The 25559-nt window shown below is 39.4% G+C and overlaps 1 long non-coding RNA gene and 1 pseudogene across 8 annotated transcripts in view; one reads left to right on the forward strand and one right to left on the reverse strand.

Annotated features, from left to right (window-relative positions):
* LOC141581665 (uncharacterized) overlaps positions 1-25559 on the reverse strand; it is a 113380-nt gene that overhangs the window by 75589 nt on the left and 12232 nt on the right. The gene's annotated exons all lie outside the window — the stretch shown is intronic.
* Positions 1049-1516, forward strand: LOC101028733 (non-selective voltage-gated ion channel VDAC1 pseudogene; annotated as a pseudogene).

A 25559-nucleotide genomic window follows, 5' to 3' on the forward strand; every position in this document is an offset into this window, starting at 1 on the left:
TCAACTTGTTACAGGCAGCAAGGTCACTCTATCTTTCAGACTCCAAAGCCCAGGCCTGTGCCATACTTCTCAATTGGGGGTATCGGTCACCACTGGGGTACATATGGTCCTATGCCATGACATCTAGTTATGCAACAGAATGTAAAATTTGCATAAAATGTTGAGATTAAATCTGAGACAATTCAAGATGTCCAGGCATCAGTCTGCATGCTCTTTTGCTAAGGTGAGTCCTTCTTTGGAAAAGTTTGAAAAATACTGCTTAAGTGTATACTACCTAGAATGGACCTAGGCTGACAGGCAAATTGCTGAAGCCAGAATCACCTTGACTCTAGTGAAGGAAAGGCTAGAGACACTGCCAGAGCAAATTCCTGTCTGCATTACATCCTTCTTTGATGCCAGGCTCCTATGTGCACACGAAGCAACTGGTCCCTTATAAAGATTACCCAGTGATGAGATGTGGCCTTCTCATTTTTTGGAATGGGGAAATGTCGAAAAGCAAGCCTTTCTCTGTGTTTCAAATGAAATTTCTAACCCTCTTCTCTCTCATCCCCCCAAAAAGATTTTGATCAATTGAAATATAAAAACCTTCTTAATACAAACAGGCAAATATCCCTACCTTCCCACCATGGCCACTGGAGGCCATCATCACCACCTCTGAGCAGATGGTGGCTGTGACACTCACACATCCGATCTTGTCAAATCTGCCAGGGATCCTTTCACCAAGGCTATGGACTAGACGTAATAAAACTTTATTTAAAAACAAAATCTAGGAATGGACTGGAGTTTACAGGTTCGGGTTCAGCTAACACTGAGACCACCAAAGTGATGGGCAGCCTGGAAACCAAGTATATATGCACTGATTGTGCCCCGGCGTTTATGGGGAAATGGAACACTGACAATACACGGGGCCCCAAGACTGCCATGGAAGATCCGCTCGCATGTGGACTGAAGCTGACTTTCCATGCATCCTTCTCACCTAACACCGGGGAAAAAACATGCTAAAATCCTAACAGGGTATGAGTGGGAGCCCATCAGCCTGAGTTGCAACATGTATTTGGACATCACTGGGCCCTCAATCTGGGGCACTCTGGTGCTGGCTTAGGAAGGTCGGCAGGCTGGTTACCGAATGAATTTTGAGACTGCTAAGTCCTGAGTGACCCAAAGCAACTTTGCAGTTGGCTACAAGACTGATGAATTCCAGCTTCAGACATGTGAATGACAGGACAAGAGTTCGGTGGCTCCATTTACTGGAAGTTGAACAAGAAACTGGAGGGTGCTGTCAATCTCTCCTGGACAGCAGGAAATAGTAACACTCATTTCTGAATAGCAGCCAGGTATCAGATTGACTCCAAAGCCTGCTCCACAGGTAAAGTGAACACATCCAACCTAATAGGTGTAGGATACACTCAGGACCCTCAAGCCAGGTATCAAACTGACACTGTCAGCTCTCCTGGATGGCAAGAACGTCAATGCCAGTGGCCACCAGCTCGGTCTAGGACTGGAATCTGAAGCCTAAATGAATACTGTACCATTGTTTAACTTTAAAGTATGTCGAACCATAGCTACCTTTAGAATTTAGTGTATCTTTTAACGTTGCATGTCTGAGATGCAAATATTGCTAAATATCATATCAGATCTCCAGATTTTAAAGACAGTTCAGTTTTAAGGTGCTACACTTTCAGAAGTACTGAAGAAACCCATTCCACAAAAGGTCCTTTCAGCTGTAGACTTGGGGGGAACTAGGTGACCCCTCTAGAGATGCCAGGTTTCTTTTTTATCCAGAAACGACTGCAATTGGAAGCTGATAATATGTAGGCACTTTGTAAATGCATATTGAGTGAGTGAATGAAACTGCGACTTCCTGAGAAGTGAACCATGATTTCCTAACATTAATTGATGAGCGGCTCCTTACTAGATGGTGTCTATGAACTCACCTGAAAGGGACTTTTTAAGACAGACCTTTCTGACCTGTTTCTACTCCAGTTCCTCAAGACCTTTTTTACACCAAAAGATCTGCAGGGCATGGTAACTGTTTCTTTCATGCCATTTTGAGATGGAAGATAGTAGATGGGATGAAGCCAATAATTCAGGACTTAATTCCATTTTATCTTGTGGTTTTTGTTCCTTGCACCAGAGAATGAACTAGCTTCCAGGAGCTCCAGCTATAAGCTTGGAAGAGGCTGTGTGATTGTAATCACATGGTGAAAACACTCAGAATCTAAATTAGACTTCTGTTGTATTCTCACCACTCCAGTTTTTAGCACTTTAATGAATACATTTTAGGTTCTTCCATTTTGTGTGGAATTAGAACCCCCCCTTCAAATGCTGTAATTAACATCATTTGAAATTTGAATACACTACAGAAACCTCATCCTCCTATTGTCTTTATTAATTAAATGTGAATTGATAGGGAAAAAACAAATAGGCAAATATCTAACTACTCTCTAATTTATTCATTTAGCTTCACATACAGACTTAAAAGAGCATATTTATATTAATTTTGCAACATTGCATTTGAAACAATTTTATTCAACTGCCTCATTCACATCTTGTCTTTATTGCTTTCACCATGGCTTGACTCACTTTTCTAACAGGTTTCAGAGCCCATGTCTTTCTTACAGTCTAAATTGATTAAGAGATGGTTCTTTTCTATTGCGTGGATGCTGTCAATGAAAATCTCGTATCAAGCCACAAGAACCCAAGTTGTGTATTTTTTTTTTTTTGGAAAATTGTTTTGTCTTATATTTATTTGCAACCTCTAACTTATCATTTACTGTATTCCTCCCAAAAGTAATCTTTGAAACTTTAAGCCTTCCTTACATTCAACATTTGAAATTACATGATCATTACACAGGGATACAGTGAAATGTTATAATTTAAATTGTGTTTAAAATAATTTAAACTTTGTTAAATTTTGGTCTTTAAAAAAAACAATTTTATCAGCTGATTTTAAAAATTTTTCAAAATTAACATTGCTTAAGGTATTTTCAGGCAAATGTGTCTTTCCCAAATATATCTTTATTACTCAAAATTAAATATTAATAATAGAGCCCATACCAAGTAATCTCAAAGTCCCTCTTCTCTAAGTGATAATTGTTTAAGAAAAAATGATAAACTCACCTTACAGTCAGACATATATGGCAAGTATTTTACTAGTTAGTATTTTACTAACTTACCTCTAGAACCCAAGAGTTCAGAATGGATTCATATAGCTATTAATGATTCCAAATTATGTTATACCTACCCAGCATAATGAAATTGGCCACAGCATAATAGTACGTTTCTCTTCCTCCTGTCTCCATCTTCCTCTCTCTTCTCACTTGCCTATGCTTGATTTATATTCATAATTCAGTTTAGAGCAATTTATATCACTTACTGGGCCTACTGCAAGCCCCAAATTAATTACGACTTGGTAGTATGGGGTCATATCATCATAGCCCTTCTTTAAGGGAGTGGTTCACCAATGAAGGAGAATCTAATTTCATCTGACTAAAAAAAGTAAACTTTGACAAATTCAAACCCTTTGAGCATATCACTTACAATTTAATAAAAGTACATTCAGGGGGTCTTCATTAAATGCTGACATTCTTTGAGTGATATTTACCTAATAATATTGGCTGACATTCCCAGTGGTGCTGTTTCTCTGCTGTTTCTCTGAGCTCTTTCAATTCCTAATAAAAATGTCCTTCTATGATGCTCATTTTCACATTCATATTTCCAGCCCTGAGTCTCACCCAAGACCCACTCCAACCTGCTCCTTAGAGATCGTTTGAAATCGGGGATGTTCTACTGTCACCTCAAACTCAATATTCACAATAATTGAATTTATTTTATTGCTTATCTGAAGAATTTTCTAAAAGGTAGTTTTGTGTCACTCACCCTGGGAAAGAGAGAATGAAACTTACACTTAATATAGGATGTATGGGTTTGTATATATTAATTGACATAGTGGTCAGAAAGTCTTGGCCATAAAATAGTTCCACTTCCTTGTATTACTAAATTTTGCACCCTCGAGCAAGATTTTATACTTGGAGCTAATAATAAGTACATGTTTTTCTCTGCCTGGGTTTTGTGTATCAAGTGAGAAGTAAACACCTCCTGCTGCTTCTGCTGTTAATTCCCTCTGAGCAAGCACTGCTCTGTTGTATGTATACATATGTGTGTTTGTGTATATGTGTGTGTCTATTTGTGTGTGTATGTGTGCATGTATGTGTGTGCTTATGTACCTGTGTTTTCATGAGTGTGTATTTGTGTGTCTGTTTTTGTGTGTTTCTATGTGTGCCTGTGTGTTTATATGTTAGCATGTGTGTACGTGCACATGCGAATTTGTGTGCTTGTGTTTGAATGTGTACATGTGTATTTGTATATGTGTGAATGGGTGTACAGTGCACACTATAAGAAGATTCAAGCTGGGTCACAAAGTGTAAGGTTTACGGTTAGTCTGTCTCCTCTTTGCCCTTCAGCTGGAGCTCTGCTCTTGTAACTTTCAAGTCATTTTCAGGGAGGGTCATTCACATCACGTCCACCACCAGCCCCTTCAGTCCAGGGTAGGCAATGCCTTGATTGAGACCGTCTTGTCTTGAAGTCAAAGGAATATAATAAGGCAAACAGGATGTTGTTTCCAATTTTTGTTTTCTTGCACACCACATCCAATAAAGAGATACCTTTAGTTTCACTTTTATATAAACATGTCCCCCATAGAGGGGTCAATCTGCTCAAACAATATGGGTTGGAGAAGAGAAGCTGTTTCCCATTTCTACAAACAACTCAGAGACCAGGTACAACATTATTAGACCAGGTACATACAAATGTGTGTATGGAGGTCTATCAGGAGATAGACCTCCATGCACACATTCACACACACTCACACACACACTCACATGCTCAAAATACATTCAAGTCCACACACACACATACACAGTCGCACATTCCCACCCCCACACACAGTCACATACACACCCTCATTCACACAATACTCACACACATTCACATCCACACACACATACATATATACATATTCATGCCCATACACACTCACACACACATACATACACATACATTCACACACACTCAAATACACACACTCATATACATACACATATTCACACACATCCATGCCCACACACTCTCACCTAGACACACACCCTCATTCACATACATACACACACCCATTCACACCCACACCCACACATGCACACTCCTCCACACACAATCATACACACATCTGCACTCATGCACACACCGTGCACACACTCACAAGCACATGCATGCACACAGCCTTTTCCCCTTCTCACCAGCCATATTTTTTCCTCATCTCTCAAGGAACAGGGCACAATTACTCTCTCTGGTTCTTTTACAGTGTCTGGCCTGTCAGCTCGTCCTCTCTGTCCCCACAGCTGTCTCTTCGTTTCAGTGCATCTCCTGACACCCAAGTGACTCACAGCTTCCTCCTAATGAACCTTCCTGACCCCAAAATCTTTCCTCTAGCCCACCTTGTCCTAGCACCAGGTCCTTCTTCTTGATCACATCGTTTTCTTATTCCAGCGGGAGCCTCCTCATTGTTGATCAACAAGTCAGGCAAATTTAAACGTCATTGAATGGGGAAGGGGAGATTGAAAAATGTTTCTGGGTGGCTTGGCTGCCTGTTCATATGGGGATAGGGGAATTGATGTCTCAGCCTGTCTCTTAGACTCAATAGCCTTGTCAGCAATCTCCAGAAACATAACCATCTTGCACAGGCCCTCATGGTATATTTCTATTTTTGTGCATGTCCTACCTTCCTAAAAATATCATAAGCTTTCTGAGGATAGGGATGGTGCTGAAGCTGTGAGCTCATCCTCCACAGTAGCTGGCAGGTACCTTCCTATGTGAGTGACTCTCAGCACCACGTCCGTGACCTCTGTGATCTTGGGCAAATCATATGAGTTCTACGAGCCTCACTTCTCTTTTATGTAAAGGAGACCAAGAATACCTGCCTCAAAATGGTTTTGAGAATTCTATTAGCCAATAGAGCTAAAAGGCTCACCACAGTACCTGGCACACAGTAGGTGCTGAATAAACCGTAGCAATGGTGATTATTTGCTCAATGGAATGCAGCTGCATCAGCTAAAATCCTTTGGAGAAATGTCATGCAAGCATTTGCTGCTCTGAAACTCTGCCTAGGATACAAGGAGGCAGGTGCCACAAACAACAAAGTCTCCAAAACAAATTGCTACAACCAGAGTTTTATCCAGGACTTGGATTTTGAATGACAACGATTATAAACAAAGTAGCTGGTTTGTAGGAAACTCCCAAACCCTCCCAGATATCAGCAGCATCATCCCTTCCCATAAGAGACAACCAAACAGAAAATGAGCTATGTGTGCAGTTGCGTGTGCCCCTATCTCAAGCACTGAAATACACTCATCTTGAAGTGTATCTCAATCTCCCTTGGCTGTCTTCTCTCTGAAAAGCACCCTGGTGTTGAGCTGCTCTCCGGCTCCCACGGAGAAAGCTGAAGCTCTACATCTTCATGGTAAACCCTTCATGTCCCCAGAACGGAATGGATGGTTTCAGTCTCCCCTTTCCCCTTTTTAAAAAGGTCATTTAAAAAGTTATTGCTTCTTTGCTGCCACTAGATGGTACTAGCCAGCTGCTTGTCATATTTTTTAAATTTTGTGTTTTGTTTACTGCCTCTGAGCATTAATCCAAGAAGGCTGATTACAACAACACGCTTTGCAGAAATGAGGCTTAAAGAGACCTTGGCAGACATCAGAAAGTAACTTAGCTGTCATTTGTTAGCTGTGTTACCGCTTCCCCGGAACTTCATTTATATAAAGTCCCTCTTTGCCCCATCCTGGATAAAGGAAATATTTAGTGTCACACAGATGATTCATACTGCATTCGTCCATATTTGGGACCTTAGGAAGGCTTTAGAGAGATGTGGAATGCAATAACTGAATTGATGGCAGCCAGAATGAACATTGGCTTTTCTGCTCTCCTCACGAGTCATTTTCTGCTGCCTCTTTACTGAGGGTACCTCAAATACCTCTGAGGGTATCTCAGTCCTCTTGCCTCAGACTCCCAGCAGACCCCCGATGCCTTAGGTTTTCCATATAGATGCTTGGATCATCTTTCCCTTTTCTAGAAGGGAAAGACAGCAGCGGCTATTAGAAAAACTCATGGGACATGCTCAGAGAGACTGGGGAGTATGGCCTGGCACCAGATCTCCTTCACCATACTGGCAAAGAGCAGACCTCTCCTTGACCCCCGCCCAAGCTCCCAAGACATTGCGGGGGGGTCAATTGTCGGCAGTGGGGAAAGAGTACCTGACATTGCAATCTGTAGTCAGGCTATGAGAATAAATGAGAAAGCAATGTAGCAATACTGTGCTAGTCCAAGATTAGTCAAGAGTAGTTATTTGGAGATGATTATCACTGAAAGACTGAAAGATTCATGCGAAATTTTAAACGGAAGTGATGTTTAGCTATGATCCAGACCTAATTTTAATTACAATACAACCTCTAGTTAACTATGGGCAGTTGGAACAATTGCTTAATCTTTCTGAGCCTCAGTTTTCTTATCTGGAAAAAATAACACTTTCTATGAAATTATTGAATGTGTAACCGGGGGGGGGGGGGGGGGGGGTGGTCACAGGGGCTCAGCTCCCTCCCCATGGTTGCCAAAGATGTAACTGGGGGACGGGAGCAGAGCTGCGGGGCGTCCCAAAGACGCTTCCAGTTCTCCCATCCGATGTTTTCCCTGATGTGCCCTGGTCCTTGGCCTCTCTTGCCCCAAGAATGGGGGAAGGGGGCCCAGAGGCACAATGAGCTTACCCTTCGAATGATACCGTGGCCCCAAAAGGTTTAGCAGAGAGTGATTTATTATTAGGAAGAGAGAGAGAGAGAGAGAGAGAGAGAGAGAGAGAGAGAGAGAGACAGCAGAGCTCCCACACTGCCATAGGAAGGGATCCAAGGGAGGAACCCCGCACAGGTAAGGAGCAGTGGGTTTTTAACCTTGGAGTTATTCCCACCCCATTCATATTCTCATCCAATGAGAAGAGTTCTTTCAAACCTCCGCTGGAGTGATTGATCTTTGACTTCGATACTGGATTGGCTGCTAGGTCTGCAACAGGGGCCTCTCCGCCCAGAGATTTTCGGGGGCTTTTTGAACAAAGGAGCCCACGTGGATTTTCCACCTATCCACGCAAAAGTCAAAGAACTATAGGTTCAAGGATGGGGGCATGGATGGAGGCTTGGCGCTGGGAAGCTCCTGCCAACCACGCCCCTTGTGGACTCCAGAAGAGAAGTTTTCTGTTCCTTAATGCAGTTGCTCAAAAAGACCCAAGAAAATGTCTGCCAAGCTCCTAGAATTTAGCAGGAATTTGCCAAATGTTCCTCTCTCCTCCAAGTAGCTGCAATGGAAAGTAGCCCCACCCCACTCCCACCCCACCTCCTGGCATCTTCACCATACCTTTTCCTAGAGGCTAAGTTCCTTAGAGGCTAAGTTCCCAGGAACTACTCCTCAACCACCGAAATTATTGTGAAATTCAGGAAAACCTGTAATGCCAAATCTTTGATTTCCCATGCCAATAGCAATGGCTTCCACACCTTCTGTTTATATGCCCCAGTCACATTGAAAAGAGGCTCCTTCTGGCTGGGCGCGGTGGCTCAAGCCTGTAATCCTAGCACTTTGGGAGGCCGAGGCGGGTGGATCACGAGGTCAAGAGATCGAGACCATCCTGGTCAACATGGTGAAACCCCATCTCGACTAAAAATACAAAAAATTACCTGGGCGTGGTGGCGCGTGCCTGTAATCCCAGCTACTCAGGAGGCTGAGGCAGGAGAATTGCCTGAACCCAGGAGGCGGAGGTTGCGGTGAGCCGAGATCGCGCCATTGCACTCCAGCCTGGGTAACAAGAGCGAAACTCCGTCTCAAAAAAAAAAAAGAAAAGAAAAAGAAAAAAAGAAGAGCCTCCTTCTAATCCTGGGAGAGGTTACCAGCAGTGAGACAGGTATATTTTTTCATCCATTATCATAAAGAAAATACTTTATTTCCTTAAATGGAATTTTTCTATTGAAAAGAGAAACAATTTTGCTTCATTGCTATTTTTCCCGAAAGTAGTTCCTAATGCCCAGTGTGGCAAATCAAACAGACACTGTGAAATGATGGTGTAATCTTTTCCGTCCACATTGAAGGAAAGTATAGTGAAATTGCCAGGTAGTATCATACAAATAATTGCTACAGAAACACAGCATGACATTAAGCTAACATATAGAAAAAGGATATTTCATCTCTAAGTATAGAGAACAACAGATTTAAAAAGCAATAATTTGAGCTATTACACACTCTTAATATGTAGGGATTCAGGAAAAGCTATAAAACAGCAACTTTACTACCATCTACCAAGCAAGTAGCTGGAGTGAGTAGATTCTCATGTTGGAGCAAGAAATTTAAAAATCTTCCGCTTATCATTAAAAATTACAGTCATCTCAGTGTTAGTAGCATCTACAGGAACACAAAAGTAAAAGAAAAAAAGCTAGAGGGAAGTCTGTGTGGACAGGAAGTAGAAGGAATAAAATCTATTGTACTACGGTGTCTGCTTTTTGCTTTAGATTACTCAAATTTTTTGGAGTATTCTATTTAGAAAACATCAGTTAGAATAAAAACTTTGGTGGATTTGGTCATAGTCTAGTATTTTGTTGAAAAGAATTCCAAAGCCATTGTGGGGTTCTATGTCAAAGATAGTCAAAATCAATTAATAATTTCTGCCATGTGTACTGTAGGCAGAATTGAATAGTTTAGAATCTCCTCAGTGTACCTCTAGTACCAAATATATGGTGGAAATTAAAAGGCCACTACACATGCCCAGGAGAAGGTACGGGTTCACAGAAAACTTAGAAAACTTTAAGTGTACACCTTGACCTATCCTCAGTACAAAGACAGTCTGTAACAGTGCGCACGCACACACACACACACACACACACACACACACACACACACGAAGAATGATGAAGAAGGAGAGTGTAACTTCCAGAATTACCAAACTATTGGATTCAAATGTCTAGTTTCAACAACTCATGCAAAGAAACAGGAAAGTATGGCCCATGCAAAGAAAAAATAAATCAACAGAAATTGTCCCTGAAAACAACCTGATAAAAGTTATACTAGCAGAAGAGTTTAAAACAATCATCTTAAAGATATGGAGAAAGTCAAGAAAATAATGAATGAACAAAATGGAAATATCAATACAGAGATAGAAAGTCTAAAAAGATCAAATATTCCTGGAGCTGAAAAGCACAGTAGTGAAAATGAAAAATTTCTAGAGGGATTCCAGGGCAGATTTAAGTGGCCAAAAGAAAGAAGTGGTAAACTTAATGACAGGATAATGGAAATGATCAAATCTGAGAAATAGAAAAAAGATTGAATAAAAGTAAACAGAGCTTAAGGAACCCGTAGGATACCATCAGCAGTCCAACACACACATTTTGGAAGTCTCAGAATAAGAAAGAGAAAAAGGTGGACAAATTGCTTGAAACAAATAACAGTCAAAACCTCAACTCAAGTTTGATGAAAGACATGATTAGAAACATTCAAGATATTCAATAAACTCCAAGTAGGATGAAATCAAAGAAATCCACACTGAAACACATTTTAATCAAACTGTTGACAGCCAAAAACAAATAATCTTGAAAATAGCAAGAAAAGAAGTGATTCATCACATACATGGAATTTTCTATAATATTATCAGCATATGCTCATCAGAAACTCTGTGGATCGGAGTGGGTTAATGTATTCAAATAGCAAAGGAAAAATAAAACTGGTCAATATTTTGTGAATTATACTTGTCTCACAAGATATGCTAAAGGGAGTCTGGCAGACTAAAATAAAAGGACGCTAAACAGTAATTTAAAGCTAGGTGAAGACATAAATATCCAGTAAAGGTAAATACGTAAAAAATTGTAAAAGCTAGTATAATTGTAAAGACAATGTGTAACTCTACTTTTTGTTTTCTGTTTAAGATGCTAATAACGTTTTTAAAAACACAATTATTAGTCGAAGGCAGTATTTATTGTGGCTTTGGTTTATAGCTTCACATTTTATTTTACATATAATTTAAAAGGCTAATGCACTAATAATTATTAGTTTAGATTTTGGGGCATGCAGTACGTAAAGATGTAATTTTGTGGCATCAACAACTGAAAGAGGTGGGGACAGAGCTGTTAAAGGAGCAGAAATTTTGTATGTTATTGAGGTTAAGCTGGTATATGTTCAAATTACAGTGTTGTAACATTTGTTTGTTAATTCCTGTGATAACCACAAAGAAAATGGCTAAAGAATATATACGAAAGGAAATAAGGAAGAAATTTAACTGTTTCACTACAAAAAAGTCAACTACACACAAAATAATACAGTAATATAGGAAATGAAGGACAAAAATCTATAAATCCCAAGATAACAGAAGTAAATCCTTTATCAGTATTTACTTTAATTGTAAATGCATTAAACTTCCCAATCAAAACATGGAGATGGGCAGTATGGATTTAAGAAGCATAATCCAACTACATGCTGTCTAAAGGAGACTCACTTCAGATTCAAAGACAAAAAGTAGGTTGAAATTAAAAGGATGGAAAAGAGTCCTCCATGCAAATAATAATCAAAAAGAGCAAGAATAGATACAGTCATATCAGAAAAAAAATACTTGAAATTTTTAAAGTTTACAACAAGCAAGTAAAGACATTGTATACTAATAGACTTACTACAACAAGAAGATATAACAGCTGGTGCAGTATTTATCTGGGAGGTGATGCCAGGATACAGGATTGGAGGAAGTGAGACGAGTGGGACAGAGCAGACAAATCCCCCTTAATCTAAACTGCTTCTGTAGGTATGACTCTGCACACTTCTATTTGTATATGGAATTGTTTCATGTCTTTAAACAGTATTGTATATAGAATGCCTCCCAGCACTGTTCACATAAAGAGAATTAGCATGCCATGTGGGCATGGGGAAATGTGAAAGGAGATGCAAGAAAACTTTCTTCTCCCATTAGTTGAAAATTTGTACAGGGCATTCTCTTGGCACCAGTTTCTATGGCTTTGGAGAAGACACTGGAACAGAATAAGGAAATGTGACTATAGCTTCAGAGGCAGGAGGCTGGCAGTTTGAAGGGAGTCTGAGCTTGGAGTGTATCTTGCAAGTGGGCTGAAGTACTGTTATACACACTGAATAACTCAATCTAATGATACACATGTAGGTAATTATCAAATGGTGGTAAGTGCACCAATGGAACTTTGCGTAAGAGATTAGGGATTTCAAGGGAGGGCACTTAACTGAGCCTGGGAGTGGGAAGAGCAAGATGTCAGAGAAAGCTGAGATTTAAATAATGTGTAGGATTTAGCTAGAAAAAGAGAAGAGAAAGACATTTCAGCAAAGAAGTATGTACAAAAGCAAAGGCATTAAGGCAAGAAATGGGAGGGGCAGTGTGTGTGTGTGTGTGTGTGTGTGTGTGTGTGTGTTACAGGTAGCCACAGGCAGTTGCTGATGAAAGAATGTGCTAGCCAGGCGATGACAAAGGACAAGATTGAAGAAGTATGAAAGTGTCACATGAGCCATGTGTCCCAGGTTAAGGAGCATTGCTCTTTATGCAGAAGACAATTGGCAGCTAAAGAAGTATTAGGCAGAGAAGTGACCTGGTTCCAGGACAAGGAGCATGACACTGTAAGAGACAGGTCAGACTGGCAGACTCTGCAGCTGTCCAAGCAGGAAACAGTAGAGATCTGAGCCACTTTTTTTTTTTTTTTTTTTTTTAGTGAAGTTGATTAAGGTATAATTTGAAATTCAGGTTTATTGAGGTATAATTTACCTTTTTAAGTGTACAGCTTGATGATATTTGACAAATGTATGCAGCTGTGTAATTACTGCCACTATCAATAGAGAACATTTCTGTTATAGGTTGAATCGTGTCACCCCAAAATTCATATTCGGAAGTCTGTAGGAGACCAAAATATGCCACTCCAAAATATGCCTTTTGGGCATAAGGATTATTTTGAGCTAATTATTTTGAGAAACAGCAGACACAAGAGAATCTCTAAAGACAGAGCATAAGTTTCCATTTATAAAGGAAATTTACATCTATAAAGGAAATCTCCATTTAAGGGTGTCTCCCTCTTTATACCAGGAAGAGAAGGACTGTTTATCACAAGATACACTTATCAATGGAGAAGGGACTGACTTAAATCTGCATAACATTTAAATCATAACCTTGTTTATCATACTTTTCCTGGTCACCTTCCTATAACTTGCTTCTCTAGCCCCAAACCATCTTTCCTTTGTGTTAGCCCGAGTTGGTAAATCCAAGTTCAATTACCCCTTTGAATTATTCATCCCTGTTTCTCCCATATATATAAAATATACATGTAAATAAACTTATGTGGCTATTTTTCTCTTGTTAATTTGTTTTGTTAGAGTCCCAGCCAGAAACTTAGAAAGGTAAAAGAAAAAGTACATTTCACTCCTCTTCAAGCCCTAACTTACAGTACCTCCAAATATGACCTTATTTGGGAAGAGGTTAATTGAAGATATAATTAGGTAAGATGTGGTCCTACTAGCACTGAGTGGACCGCTCATCATATACTATCAATGTCCTTATAAAAAGGGAAGAATTGAACACACACACACACAGGGAAAATGCCATATGAAGACAAAGGCTGTGATCAAAGTGATGCATCATCTGCCATGCAGGGAACCCTAGAGATGGCCAGCAAACCACCAGAGTTAGGAGTGGAGCGTGGAACACATTCCCCTCCCAGCTGTCAGAAGAAACCAACGCTGTCAATACTTTGACCTTAGACTTCTAGCCTCCACTACTATGAGACAATAAATTTCTCTGTGGTGCCTTGTTATTGCAGCTCTAGCAAACTACCACCGCATCCAGTTCCCAGAAGTCCCTCTGTCCCTTTGCAGTCAATCCCAATCCCATCCTTGGTCCCTGGCAGCAAATCAACTGATTTCTGTCCATATAGTTTTTCCATTCCACAATATCATATAAATAAAATGACATAGTAGGTAGTAACTTTTTGTGCTTCTTACGTTTGGCATAATGCTAGGGCTTTGATTTTATTGCTGCATGTGTCAGCAGTCTGTTGTTTACTGCTGTGTTGTTATTTCTTTGCATGGATAGACCACGATGCGTTTATTCATTTGCCAGTTGATAGACATTTGCACTGTTTCCATTTTGGGGCTTTATGAATAAAGCTGATATTAATATATACATGTAGATCTTTTTGCGTGAGCCATTTTTGATGTTTCGAATTATTATTATTTTTTCTCTTTGACTTTACAGTATTCCAAGTGGTTGAGCATTAGTGGTCATGTCAGCTACTGCGATTTAGGAAGTCTCAAGAATTGAGAAGGGCCAGTCGAGTGGTTTTAACTGGATATGTCTCTCCAAAGTCTCCCCTTCTGCTTTGGCGTTGCATTTAGTTTCATATGCAGTTTTCTCATCTGACTCAACATCTTAATTCCAGGCACTTGTGAGAAATTATGTTGGTTGCAAAAAGGCAGGAAGAAAAGATCAAATCTCTTTTGGATTTAAATTTGGAATAAAATGAGACTTTTATTTAAATTCAGTAGAAGTAGTTAACAAAGGAATACAGATATTAAAGATGTTTCATTAAAATTACCCATAATGCTACATTGAATAACTCATGGTTTTGAGCATTTAAATGAGTCATATTCATCCAGTGCCTAAGCTAATTTCTATTGTAAATGATGTACTTAGAGAAATTGTGTTTACCAGCTAAGAACCATGTAAATTTTCCCCAGGTTAGGTTCTAACTGCTTCATGAAGACTTTCCTTAAGGCTCCTGCCTCAATATTTTACTCTCTAAATTCCTCTTGAAAATGATAATACTATCCATTGATCTCTCATAACAAAATAACACATACATCTTTATTCAATAGATTTGTGTGTGTGTGTGTGTGTGTGTGTAATATATGTTATAAGATTTAATCGCCAAAATGTCAGAGAGCACTCAAATGAAAAGAGTGAGGTAGAGCTTTCTTGGTCTGTTTTGTGTTTCTATAACAGAATACTGGGTAATTTAGAAACAAAAGGACGTTGTTTCTCATGGTTCTGGAGGCAGGGAAGCCCGATATCAAGGTGCCAGTGTCTTGCAAAGGCCTTTGTGCTGTGTCATTCCATGGCAGAAGGCAGAAGGGCAAGATAACATGAGAGAACAAGACAGAATTCACTTTTATCAAAAACAAAACCAAAATCACTCCTGTGATAACAGCGTTAATCCATTTATAAGGGCAGACCGTTCATGTACCAATAACCTCTTAAATGTCCCACCTCTTAACACTTTTGCACTGGGAATTCAGTTTCCACCACATGAACTTTGAGGGACACACACAAACCACAGGAAGAGATGATTTTACTATTCATGATTAAACAATTATAAAGCTCCTGCCCTTTTTAAAGTTACTTCTGTGTGCTAGAACTATGCTGACCAATTATCTCATTTATATTAATTTAATTTTTATACCAATCTTACAGCATATTAAGGTGGTAAATGTAGCGGTTAAGAGATAAAGTTTGGAATCAAAGACAATTGGATTCTCATTTTGGCTCTGTCACTTTCTGACCGTGTGATCTTGGAGAAGCTGTTTGATGTCCTAAAGCTTTTTTGTTTGTTAAATGTTAACACAGGCATCACAATATCTCATGTTACAGAAAGGACAAATGAAGTAATGCATTTAAATATACGCTCAAAAATTAAAATTACACAGGTTAAGCCAGGCGCCCCAAACTACAGCCCGCGGGCCGCATGCAGCTCCCTGAGGCCATTTATCCGGCCCCCCGCCGCACTTCAGGAAGGGGCACCTCTTTCATTGGTGGTCAGTGAGAGGAGCACAGCATGTGGCGACCCTCCAACGGTCTGAGGGACAGTGAACTGGCCCCCTGTGTAAAAAGTTTGGGGACGCCTGGGTTAAGCAACCTGATCTGGATATTCAAAATCTGAAATGCTTCAAAATCTGAAATGCTCCAAAATCTGAAATGCTCCCAAATCTGAACCACTCCAAAATCTGAACCCCTTTGATTACCATTATGATGTCACAAGTTAAAAATTTGTGAGGAATTTTCTGAACACCTGCCTCTCAAAAGCTGAGGGTCTGCTGTATCTTTGATACGCTGACATTTGCCATTTCTTTCTGTCTCTGCAATTGGTACCTTGATCAAAGTCACCAGCATCTCTCATCTGGATTACCACAATAGTCTCCTAACTGACCTCCTTGTCTCCACATACCAATTAGTGATCTTTTAAAAGTGTAAGCCAAATGAAGTCACCCCATTGCCTTTAGAATCTAAACTCCCAATTCTAGCCTTCAAATCTTCCTCTTCAGCCCCATTCCATACCATTAAACCCCTCTCATTGTTATCAGATAAAAGGTATTCTGTGCTAAAAGCTATGACGCCAGGTTTTTGAGAAAATAAAAGCTTTATATATTGCAAGTTGACTCACAAGGATATAGGAGTGTGTAGCTCAAATCTGTCTGCCCTGCGGGCTTCAAAGCAGCCAGGGGGTGGATTCTGAGATTAGTAGGTGATCAGTGGGAGGAAAGGGGAGGTCTGTAAGGTCCTTGGGCGTGTGTAGTTATCTTGTCATGCTATCTCATGTGTCATATGTGCAAACTCAGGGGGAGTTATTACACAATATGTGGTGGAAATTCAGGTTGTGACATCAGCAAGCTCACTCTATGTAGATACCAGTTAGCCACGTTGGTTCTAATCAATTTCAGCCAGTTCTTTCATAGCATAAGCAGAGGGAGCTTCAGTGTTTCAGCAGGTTGTTTCTTTTTTATCTGCCATCCTCCAGACTGAAGAATTTCTGTTTAGTCATTGGTTTATTTACCTCTTTGGTTAAGCACAGCTTCACCATCACCTGCTCCAGCCCCTTGTACTCTTCCTCCTACGCACCTAGATCCTTAAGGTCTCTACACTGGTGGTTTCCTCTGCCAAGAATGCTGTTCCTTTAGATGACATGACTTGCTCCTTCTTGTTAGCCAAGTCCTAAACCTTAGGTCCCTCCCTCATAGAGGCCGCCTAGCCCAGTCACCCTCCCTTTATACCCAGTTTTATTTTCTTCAAAGTACTTCTCTCTAGCTGAAAGAATCATGTCATTAATTTGGGTGATGATTTATTATTGTCTTTACCACTAGAATATATCAGGTAACTGGTTTATTTGATTCACTTTTGTATTCCTTGTACGTAAAACTCAGCACTTAGTGCACAAAAGGTACTCAACAAATATCGGTTGAGTTGCAGAAGAAGTGGCCTCTCACCGTCATCTCTGCTGGCAGTGCTCTATCACCATCTCTCATCTGGGCTATTGTTCTTTTCTCCTTAGCAACAGATACCAGTTTTTTCTATTTATTGTTATCAGTATTTGCTTCCCCATACAGTAAGTCTACTTATTTTACATCCCTCTTTGAAGACTTCTACTCACTTTCTATTGCCTGAAAAAAAAAAAAAAAAAAAGAGAAAACTCTTTTGGTAGCATACAGGGGCCTTTGTGATCTGGGCCCTGCCCACATTTTGAGGCTTCCATTCAACCACTGTTCCCCACCATGATACTGAGGGACCCTATGGTTGAGTGAAACTGAACATCTTTCCAGCCAGTTAATAAACTAAAAGTCGTTAATATGCCCCCAAGGAAGAGAAATTGCATTTTTCCACTAATATATAATAGCTTCCTAACTCTCTCTTTTGTGCTGCTATTCAAGCCTTTCTTCACTCTCTACAAAACCCCAGACCTTCCATTGAACCTCAGCCTTTCTCAGAGTATTCCACTTCTTCCAACAAACTCCACTCAAGTTTTTATCCTAATCTAGAATTTAAAGCCCTTAACTCAGAGCTTCTTACCATGCTAATCCAATCTGCTTCTTTGCTTAGTTAATTTTAATTCAAAATCCAACCCACGAATGAATAAACAACACGAGTGACCTGGTTCCTAATGGCACCATCTTAGACTGAAAGAGTCAATGTGGTTTGCAAACTGACTATAGGGGAGCAGCTATGAGCTTGTGGTCCTGTTCACATGGACATTAGGGATTCTTGCAAAGTATTTCTAGTTACAAATAAATGAGTTTCCTGCTAAGTGAGCCATCTGGGATCGCCCCCAGGAAGCTTCTAAAAGTCAAGAAAGTCTCTTGATGAAACAGCCTCTGCATTCCTAACAGCAGCTGCCAGGTTCCCACCAGGTGATCTCCAAGGGTACCCCAAATAATACATACCACAAGCTGACAAGCTTCAGCGTCAGAACAATCCACTTTCCTTTAAAAAAAAAAAAAAAAAAAAAAAAAAACCTCCTTTTTTCTTGTCCAACACAGCCTCTAACTTCTTTCTAACACTGATATTTCCATGGCAACAAATCCTTCCTTGTTCCTTAGGTAATGCTTCTCCAAACTTGTTTGTTTAGCTGTGGCCTCTTATCCCTCCTACTCATACCTAAAATACTAAGAAAATATATTAAGTAACATAACTAAAATACCTGATGATTCTTCATTGTTTCAATCACACTTTTCACCAGTTCTTTTAAGATATGTTTCTTCTGGTATAGCGAAATGAAAACCAAGTTCCTGGAAATTCTGAGAACCTGGTAGCACTGAAATCTTATCTTCTCTGCGGTTTCTACATGCTGATTTTGGACCTTAGGTTTATCACTACATTAAGAAAGACGGTTGGATTTTTCTGGATTTCCACACACAAACCGAATTCCACAATTAAAGGACTATCAAGAATCACTAGATCCATCCAGTTAAGTGACACAGAATACTTACCTCATTCCTGAATTTCTCTGTAATTATGGAAACAGAATAATATTCTGCTTATGCAATATTCCTTGAGGAAATAATATAACAGAACACTACCTTAGACCAAAACAACAACAATAACTTTTTTAAAGCCTGTACTATGGAGAAAATTCCTGAACATTATTGGCAGGTGATTCTTTAGTAAGATGCAAAGTATATGCACAGTAATGCTAAGATGGTTTAGCTTCTGCAATTTCCACTGAGGAAAGAGATGTTAGCATTTCTCACCGGATCTGGTGGTGAATTTTGTATCAATTTGGCTAGGTTAAGGGATACCCAGCATATCTGGGTATGCCTGTGAGGATGTTTCCAGAAGAGAAAAACACTTGAGTTTATACATTAAATGAAGAAGATCCCCCTAAAATATGTGGAAAGAAATCATTTAATCTGTTGGGTGCCCAGATAAAACAAAAAGATGAAGAAAGGGCAAAATCACTCTCTCTCTGGAGCTGAACCGTTCATCTTCTTCTGCCCTCAGACGTCAGAACTCAAGGTTCTTGGGTCTTTGAACTCTGGGACCCACACCAGAGCTTCTCCCAGGTCTCAGACCTTTGGCTTTGGACTGAGAATTATATTATCAGTTCCTCTAGTTCCAGCACTTTGGACTCAGACTGAATTACATCAGCTTCCTTGGTCCTCCAGTGTGTAGCCAGCATGTCATGGAACTTCCCGGCCTCTGTAATTATGCAATAGATCCCATTTTATGTATTTCTCTTTATATGTATATCCTATTGGTTCTCTTCCTCTGGAGAACCCTTACCAATAAACAAAGAATCTGATTGGTATGTTTTGTGAAAATTGCCTATGCTATCAAACATCTTAGCAGAGGATGGTTCATAAAATGTGTCAGCGAAACATTTTATTACAGATATATAGAATTTTAGTTTTGTGAAATTTCTAAGGCTTAATTTTCTAAGACTTGTTCCAGGAATCAAAATATCTGACTGCTAACTAAGTCCTATCAAATCACGTATCTGGTATCTCAAAAATCTTTGCTTTGCTAGATACGGGCTGTAAAATTTATATGACTTCTCAAATAAATAATGTGTTAAATTCATGGCTTCATGGGAGTTTCCAAATGACTGACAAGCCTTAAGATTGCAGGCTGGCAAATACCTCACGCTGCTGAGGTTTTTCTTGAAGAGGCAAGGATTCCACAGGAGAATTCTAATCAGCAATCGCGTTTCAGCCCTTGAGCTTCTTAACAAGTGAGCCTAATGATTAGAGGAGGTATGAGAATGCCAGCAGATCCATGCCTGATTTGATTCTATGCATCAAATGTGGGTACATTTATCCTTCCTCATTTGCGCGTGTGTGTGTGTGTGTGTGTACATACATGCACACACACAGGAATAATGTACTTATATTAGGTAAAGACAGCAGCTGGGGGTGGAAGGGAGGTGTGCATAGTCAGAGAGAACATGTCTCTTCATATTTAAATTCAAGGTAATATAATACTTTAAAAGGATAGTAGTACTATATAGCAGGTAGATTAATGTATGCAAAGGGATTTCAACCTTTTAGATCGGCCTTTCCCAGCTGAGATTCTGTGGCAGAATCAAGCCACATATAAAATTGAGTTACTGTTTTCTCAACTCTCCTGAGTATAGTACTGTCTAAACAGTATCATTTTAGGTGCACAGAAAAAAATAAATTCATTACATACAAAGGATGGCATAGGGTGTATATATGTGTATGTGTGTATATATGTGTATGTGTGTGTTATATATTTATAGATACACATGTATTATATATTTATATATAATATGCAATTATATTCATACAATTCTATAAAATGTCAAAATAGTATAATTATATATTTGCTATTTATAAATAAAATACCACACACAATATTCATAAAATGGAAATGGTATTAGAAAAGTCCAACTCAGGTCATCTAAGGTATTGCAGCAGAAATGCAATATTTTCAGAATGTTTTTACATCTCTTCCATGTGAGTCTCACAAACACTTTGTAATCACAGCCCACTTCATAGAGGCAGGAACTGAGTCTCAGTGGCTGTGATAGCTAGTCCCCAAGGAGAGCCCCACTGTGATCCATGGCTCGTGGTATTCCAGGCTGGCCCTGGGACTCTCTTTTCACCAATACAATGTGGCAGAAATGAAAGTGCATGTATCATAAAGCTCGGTGGTAAGAAGTCTTTCAGCTTCATCCTTGATCTCTTGGAAACACTTCCTCTCACAGCCTGAGCCCCCATGTTAGAAGTCTGACTGTCCTGGGAATGCTTGGCTTGTGAGGAAGTCCAAACTACCCAGACACACAGCCCACTAGGTGGAAAGAGAGCAACATCAGCCCTATGGAAGAAAAACGTTTCCTCTACCCTCTAAGGTTCTATGTCTGAGTCTAAGAATTTAATGATATTATTTCATTTATATATAGTCACATATGTCATTCCACATGTAAATTTTTATATAATTACATATTATATAAATATATAAATTGACAGAAGATTAATAGTAGAAAAGCATACAAATCGTAATATTTTTATATGCACATGAGATCCTCCATAGGAAATGAAGACCTCCAAAAAGCTGTTAGGACTGAGAGCTTATATACCAACTATATCAAAGAACAATAAATTTATGGAGAAATGACAAGACAGAGGAAACGGGGTTTAAACTTCTAGGGGCAGTGTTGAGAGAAAGTGACTTGGAAATAGATGAAGTAAACTACTGGAAGACAAAGGTTATTTTAGAAGGCTTGTTTGTACAGATCCATTTCAGCATCAACTCCTAGTCTCTCTCCCTGATGCAGGGGTAGTACCTTTCTCAGGGGAAGTTGTATGGCCTGCTTTTAGATAGAAAGAGAGCTAAGTTCCTTCCTCTATCTATTGCTTCTGAAGTGCCATCAGCTCAAAATAAGCAATATGTCAAAGTGGCAGATTTGGGATCATATATTTTGATCCTTTTCACAGCCAGTCCATAGGCACCAAGTATGTGGGTCAAGCTGTCTCAGACCCTCTAGACCCGAGCAGCCACCAGCCAATACCACCAGGTGACCTCATGAGACTCCATGTGGAAGAGAATATCTCAGCAGTTCCATGCCTGATTTTTTGACCCATAAAATTGTGAAATATGATAAAATGGTGTTTTTTTTAACCTTTGGGTTTTGGTTAGCTTGGTATATGGCAGTAGGTAACTGTGGCATGAAAGTTCTAGTTCTTGTTCTAGATCCACAGTTTTATAGTAGCTGTCATGAGTGGTAAAAGGTTAGAGATAACCAGGTCCACACATGTTTGTGTCTTTCTACAATATCAAGCTTTTATTGATGCTTTTTTAATCACAAAAGCTCCAAGCTCCATGGAGTTCCCAAGGAGGCCATTCTCCTCAGCAGTTATTCACTCGGTAGTCAGAGCCATGGGCACACAGGCTGAAGCCACTCTACGAGTCAATATTCCAAATCATACATAATAGTATACTTAATCAATATATAAATATTGCAGGTTACACATTCCACAATAAGCAAAGTGACATTTAACATCAAAAGGAAAAAGAGATATGAGAAAAGGTTAACGAGCCAGTTCAGGGGGAGTTAAGAAGACAAAAGAAATCCCGGTGTGGGCTCAGTATCAGTAGGTCTTGCAAGAAAGAATTTGAGAGATGGCAGAGCCTTTTTGCATCAGCAGATGCCAAGTTCTTAACATGAGGGACTGCAAGATGATGTCAGTTAAGAAGGCCACTCTGAGCTGCTGAAGCTAATCTCTTACAGTCATAGGGTCCTCTGGTGAAAACTGATAGTGGAAGAAGTATGCTTATATCCTTGTCTGGTTAGAGGCACTCTTTATTTTTTTATTTGTTGATTAAGCACAACATCTTATCCTTGTTGGCAAAGTACCCTATGAAATATAAACTTCAGCCTTTTTCTACGATGGAGTTATTTATGTTAAGGGTACTCTATATAGTTGCCAAGGAAGAGGCAAACTATGATTCCTAACCTGCAGTTTCTGAGTGAGCATTACTGTGGAGGCCCTGAAGCTATCCTCACAGTAGGAGTTCAGAGGCAAGAAGTCATCTCTACCTCAGGCTCCTGAATGCCACCTGTTGACCATTTACATTTTCCTGTGTAACATTCTGCTTTCACTAAAGTGAAGATGACTCTGATGACCATAATCTCTACCTATCTTTTAATTTCTTTTTCTTTTTATTATTATTATTATTTTTTTGAGACGGAGTTTCGCTCTTGTTACCCAGGCTGGAGTGCAATGGCGCGATCTCGGTTCACCGCAACCTCCGCCTCCTGGGTTCAGGCAATTCTCCTGCCTCAGCCTCCGGAGTAGCTGGGATTACAGGCAGGTGCCACCATGCCCAGCTAATGTTTTGCACCTTTAGTAGAGACGGGGTTTCACCATGTTGACCAGGATGGTCTCGATCTATTGACCTCGTGATCCACCCGCCTCGGCCTCCCAAAATGCTGGGATTACAGGCTTGAGCCACCGCGCCTGGCCTTAATTTCTTAGTTTGAATGACTTTACAATTCTTCCATTGGGAGTAAATTTGATAGAGAAGAAAGAAAAAAGTTAATATAATATGAGGTTAAGGCAGATGTAGCAAATTAAAATAAAGAATGTCAAGTGAAATAATTCTAGATTAAAAAAACACAAACATTTCTGTAGTATAGTAATTTGTCTTTATAATTTTGCTGTCACCTAATTTTGTGATAAACTGTCCCTTTTTGCTATTGTTAGTTTCTACCAAATTTTAAATTGCTCGTCTAATTTACACACTGTTCTAAGTTGTTTTGAAATTTTTTGAAGTCTCTTTAGAAGTCAACTATTCGAGCTTTGTGTAGTACCATTTAATATTGTGTAGTACCATTTAATTAAATAGTAGTACCATTTAATATTTGGGATATACTAAAAAAAGAACTTAGGCATTTGATATGGTTTGGATTTATGTTCCCATCCAAACCTCATGTTGAATAGTATTCCTGGTGTTGGAGGAGGGTCCTGGTGGGAGGTGATTCGATCATGGGGACAAACATTTCCTTTGCTGTTCTCGTGATTGTAAGTGAGTCCTCACGACATCTGGTTGTTTGATATGCTTGCTTCCCCTTCACCTTCCTCCATGACTGTAAGTTTCCTGAAGACTCCTCAGCTATGCTTTTTATACAGCCTGTGGAACTGTGAGCCCATTAAACCTCTTTTCTTTGTAAATTACCCAGTCTCAGGTATTTATTTATAGCAGTGTAAGAATGAATGAATACAGCATTTATATACATTTCTAATATAACTGAGAATCTTATATTTAATCAGGCAACTATTGGTTGGAGGGAGGGGTTTGAAAAGAGGAGACTGGGGGTCTAGAGAAAAACATTTTTACGCACTACAGTATGACCCGGGGCCAACCCTTCCCAGTCCTTTTTTTTTTTTTTGTAGTCCACACCTTAATTCTAACAAGAAGAAGATATGGCTGCATGAATGCCAAAACATTCCTGTGGTTAGAAAAGCACTCACAGTTTCCACTTTTCTGAAAGTAGGTTGGAAGCATCTATTCCACATACAAAAAACAGTTTATGTCATTAAACATAATTTATTTTAGCAGTTGGAACACAGCTTGAAATTCAAAAATAAACAAAAAAAAGTCACAAAGCTCGAATATTTGACTTCTAAAGAGACTTCAAAAAAATTTCAAAACAACTTAGAACAGTGTGTAAATTAGACGAGCAATTTAAAATTTGGTAGAAACTAACAATAGCAAAAAGGGACAGTTTATCACAAAATTAGGTGACAGCAAAATTATACAGACAAATCTGCCAAGAATTCCAAAGTTAGTGGGAACATTCTCCCTACATCACCACCACCATACTCTATCCCTGCAACTAAGTACAGATATCAGATACATCATGGCAACCTTACATCAAGGGGACATTATACAAAGTGGTGTATTCTGTTAAGAATTAAAAGTAATACACAGTCATTTTGAACAAAAATTTAAAATTTAACATTTCCATTTTTAAAAAAGTGTGGGGAGGCAGTGTGGTGGCTCACACCTATAATCCCAGAAATTTAGGAGGCTGAAGTGAGAAGATTGCTTAAGGCCAGAATTTTGAGAACAAGCTGGTATAGCAAGACCCATCTGTACAAAAATAAAATAAAATAAAATATCCAGGTATAGTGGTATGCTCTTGTAGTCCCAGGTACTCTGGAGGCTGAGGCAAGAGGATTGCTTGAGCCCAGGAGTTTGAAGCTACAATGTGCCATGATCGTGTCAGTGCACTCAAGCCTGGGCAACAGAGCAAAATCCTGTCTCTTTAAAAAATAAAAAATAAATAAATAATTTTTTAAAAGAGGGGGCTGATGCTTAAAAGATAAACTTCTTTCATCTGGAAAGTTCACGTATGTAAATTGCCAATAAATTTCACAGATGTTAATGTTTTAATTTGCTAGCTCTAAAATTATTGTGGGAGACAAAAACCAATCTTCCTTCTGCCCTTCTAAGGTCTCTGCTGGGTTCCATGTAACAGATTAACAGATTAACAAGAAAAAAAGTTTTTAATTACAATTTTAGTTTTTTTCAAATGAGGTATAGCTCTGTCACCCAGGCTGGAATGCCACGGTGCTATCATAGCTCAGTGCATCCTCACATTTCTTGGTTCAAGTGATGCTCCTACCTCAGCCTCCTGAGTAGCTGGGACTACAACATGCACCACCATACTTGATTATTTTTTAAAATTTTTTGTAGAGAC

Source organism: Saimiri boliviensis, chromosome 16, assembly GCF_048565385.1.
Source record: "Saimiri boliviensis isolate mSaiBol1 chromosome 16, mSaiBol1.pri, whole genome shotgun sequence".
NCBI lineage: Eukaryota > Metazoa > Chordata > Mammalia > Primates > Cebidae > Saimiri > Saimiri boliviensis.